Source organism: Protomyctophum bolini (genome assembly GCF_963924005.1).
Source record: "Protomyctophum bolini genome assembly, chromosome: 9".
Classification (NCBI taxonomy): Eukaryota; Metazoa; Chordata; class Actinopteri; order Myctophiformes; family Myctophidae; genus Protomyctophum; species Protomyctophum bolini.
The window spans coordinates 24,816,228-24,820,502 of NC_137870.1; positions in this window are offsets into that span (position 1 = coordinate 24,816,228).

Here is a 4,275-nt window from a genome sequence, read left to right on the forward strand (position 1 = left end):
GATGAGACAAGAGCACCCCTCACTTCACACAAGTGTGATTTTTTTTATACAGCTTTTGTCCCCACATGTCTCAATATTTGCCAATGACAAGAGAAATTGGGTCAAATTTCCGTCAAATATGACGTAAATTAAACATCAAAACATTCAATGCCATTGACGATGAAGGGAAAATGTACCTCATATGTAGACGAGCAAATCCGCTAACCAGTCAGATGTCGGTGAGTACACTATAGGGATTCTTGATGATGTATGATGATGAGCGCCCCTCACTTCACACGGGTGGGATTTTTGAGTGGTGCAACCACTCCTATAGATGGCTGTGTGTGGCTGTGTTCCTGGGTCCCTGTGTCCGAGCACGAAAATAGCGTTATAGCGTTTGTTCACCACCAAGTGTCACTGTTGCCTAATACACAGACACACAGGCAAGGGAGGAAGGCTTGCCTTGTACAGTACAGTACAGTACAGTACAGTACAGTACGCTTCAGACGGGTCTGATCTTTTTATAATATATATTTTTTTTGTTCGTTTTTAAAGGAGAATGATGCCTGATGCTCTTGTCTGGAACCCTCCTCAGAACAGCGGGGGGGAGAGATACAGATTTGGCTCCCTGCCTCTCCCCGGCCTTTGGACCCGGCAGACCGGTGAGTGTGTTACAATGTTACAATCATGTTTTTACAGTGTTACAATGTCATTAGCGTTACAATGTTATTGCAAGGTTACTACAATGTTGTTACAATGTTAAAAACAGTTTCCGAGGGAATTTGAGTACTTCCGGTCATTCCTTAAAAAAAAAAAAACTTCTACTAACCACTACATCTCGGATCCAAATATTATACTTTTACCTCCACTACATTTTTTGAAAACATTAGTTACTAGTTACTTTGCAGGTTATTTTTTATATTTACCTGATGCCTTCTAAATCCTGACAGTTTTCTGAAAAGATTTTAGTTAAAAACGTTCGCTATGAAAGAATATACATTCAAAGATTTGCACCACATTTTCATGATTTAAAAAGAATAGCAGACCTACAAGCTCGTAGCACGGCACCGAGTGCCGCGCTATGAGCTTGTAGGTCTGCTATTTTTCAATAGTTATAAAACCAATACTTTTGTACTTGCTGAAGTACATTTTATTATTCTAGTACAGCACTATTGTATTTCTATACAGCACTATTGATACTTTTACTTAAAGGACAACTTTAGATTTTTTTTCAAACAAGGTTCATGTTTTAGGTTATTAGAGAACGTAAAAGATGACATTTTCTTTAATTTGACCTGGGGGTGGGGGCATTCGAACTAAATATGTTTTTTTTTCGTTTTTTTTACAAAATCTTATAGCGATTATTTTTTTATTATTATTTACTATAGTCTTACTAGACCCCATACAATTACATCTGGCCACAAAATATCACAGGATCTGTTGAATGTGAAGGGTGAGGTGACAAACTGACATTGAGTCTATATGACAGTATGGCATCCCCCCAGTATCCTCCTTCACATACAGTTGATCTGGTGATCTTCTGTGGGGTCTAGTAGGACTATAGTAAATAATATTAAAGAAATCGCCCCAACATATTATATAAAAAAAGAGAGAAATGTGTATTTAGCCCCATGCCCCCTGCCCCCCTGTCAAAAAATAGCTAAAATCGTTAAAACGAAAGAAAGCAGCAAATGAAAATAAACCAATAAACACCCATCAAATTTGACACACGCGTTCCACACCCCCGCAGGGAGTGCAGTGCCCGGCCTTGAGTCGGTGGCATACATCATTGTCCAGAAACAACACAAAAGGCTCTGCCAGTGGACCTAATAAGCCCAAGACCAGTCTCTGCCTCAGCCAATTGATTGCCATGGCAACCCCACACCTGCCAATTGATTACTTTCGCAGTCGGTTTGCACTCTTCAGGCACAGAGAGACAGATGGAGATCTCCATATACAGTATAGTATGGGCACAAAAGGGACACAGACGGATAGTTAAAACGGGTGCTATGACAAGTTGACAATGGTTATTATTAGGTTCCCAAGTTGCATCGTTCTCAAGTAGGCCGGTGGCCAACGGGCACGTACAGGTGTAGTCATTTCTAACACTTAAAAAATCACTGTTTACTTGTTTTTTACATATTCTTTTTTTCTTTTTTTTTGGTTTGTTTATTTATTTTTAAAGGAAAATGATGCATTCTGCCCTTGATGTCTGGAATGCTCCTTGGATATCGGGGGTAGGGTCGAGGGTCTCCCCGCCAGGACAGTGACCTCAGAACACCGGGGGTAGGGTCGAGACTCAAGGGTCTTCCCGGCCGGTCAACGATAGTGGGCGCGCTATGTTGTCTGGAATCCCCAAATGTACCTGCTCAAGCCTGGGTACATTGAGGTACATTAGGCCCGTCACAAGTATTAATACATTATTTAAATTACAATAAAAATACATGAATAGTGAAAGTATCAGATCTATGAGATCAAAACGGTTTTGAGCTCCTAGATCTGCTACTTCCACTACTTTACAACATGGGAACGAGTATGACGATTGGGGCTTACAATTATTACTATTATCCCAAAAGTATTGCGATTATCACAAATACTTATGTAGTAATTGTGATGGGCCTAAGGGTGTGTGTGACTGTGTGTTTGTTGGGGGGGGGGGGGGGGTGATGGTGTGTTGGTGTCTTTTTGTGTGTGTGTTGAATCTGTTTTTGATTGGCCCGACGTGTAATCTACGAGCATGTTGAAATTGGGGCCCGACGTTGACAACGTTAAATCTACGAGCTGGGCGACGCTGGATCTACGTCAGCTATAGTGTAGTGCTCCCCGGGGTATGGGTTGAATCTGGGATCAATATTCAGGCATAATGCTCGGCTACCCAGGCTCCCGTACCTCGGTTTTCAGTCTAGTTTTCTCTCCTCTAGTTTCAGGTTTCAGCTGGTCGTCGACGTCACATCGCTTCAAAGTACCACCTGTTGAATATCTTCTGTTTCCTTCCCGCCAGGTTGGCCAAATGTTTTCCCTATCTTGTACTTTCCTTCCCGCCAGGTTGGCCAAATGTTGTCGTTTCTGTTTGATTAACCCCCTTTTGTAGTACTTTCCAGGTGGCAAACGTTGAATTTGTGTCACTCTTCTAGTGACATAAATTAACATATCAATTAGTGCAGCTCCGTACCGTATTACCCTACATGGCTATTAGGATGCTGTGGTCGTGTGGATGTTAATGCACGCGTGAGTGTGTTTCATTCAATGAAACAATTGACGAATTTCAAATTTCATTGTAAATTATAAAACATAAAACTAAGGTTCTGGTTTACCAGAACGGGGTTCAACTCGCTGCGGTCCCCTGCTCAATTTGTTGTTACATGGTTCATTTTCTGCTCATTGTTGCCTTTTCATAGATGATAACCCCCAGGTTCTTTACTGTTTGTACCTTAGAGTATATATTAATAGTTAATACAGAGTCCTGGTTTGTTTTGTTCCCCACTTGCTGACACACAGACATGTGCATGCACGAACACACGCGACACATGCACATACGAACATACAGTAGCACTGTAGCATACACATATAGCAAGACATTCTTGAACACAAACAGTAGTAGATGCACAGCACAGGCTTGGGAAGCTCAACAACTATTTCAGGATACAGATCACGGATACAGCTAAGCATCGCCGCCTCCATTTATATGGTGACTACCAATTAACACAGACGCTGAACACTATTTTGCACTGCCTTAGCGCTCGGCTTGGGCATTCCTGCAATCTGCAGGCCGGCGTCTCACATGGACATTGCAGAGGCTTCCAAATATGAACACAAGCAGTTTACATTTGTAACCAAGCTGTATAAAAGCATCCTTAAGGCTTTGGTACTTTATCACCTTGGTAAGGAATAATGTCCTAAATGGACACTTCTCTAATGTCCTCATCAACAACAACTGGTGTATTTGCTGTATTACCTCTAAGGTATCATGCATTTTCATTATTGCACATTTGAAAAATGGCAGTTGAAACGTGCATTACATTTTTGCATGCACGCACAGGCAAATAAAGCCTGGTGTTGCAATTATATTACAGTGCTGGTTAATTGATGGACCGATGGTTTCTATAATAACCTTTCAGAGAGACACACACCTATCTGCATTGTTCTGAAGGTCTTTGAGGACAGAGCCAGCCAGCCTGTTAATATCAGCATCTTGGTTTAAGCATATTAAACGGAGGGGGGATTGACAGTTATGAAAGAGCTGTAACATTCACTGAGTAATAGAGAGAAATAGGAATGTACCGTTATGGCTTGTCT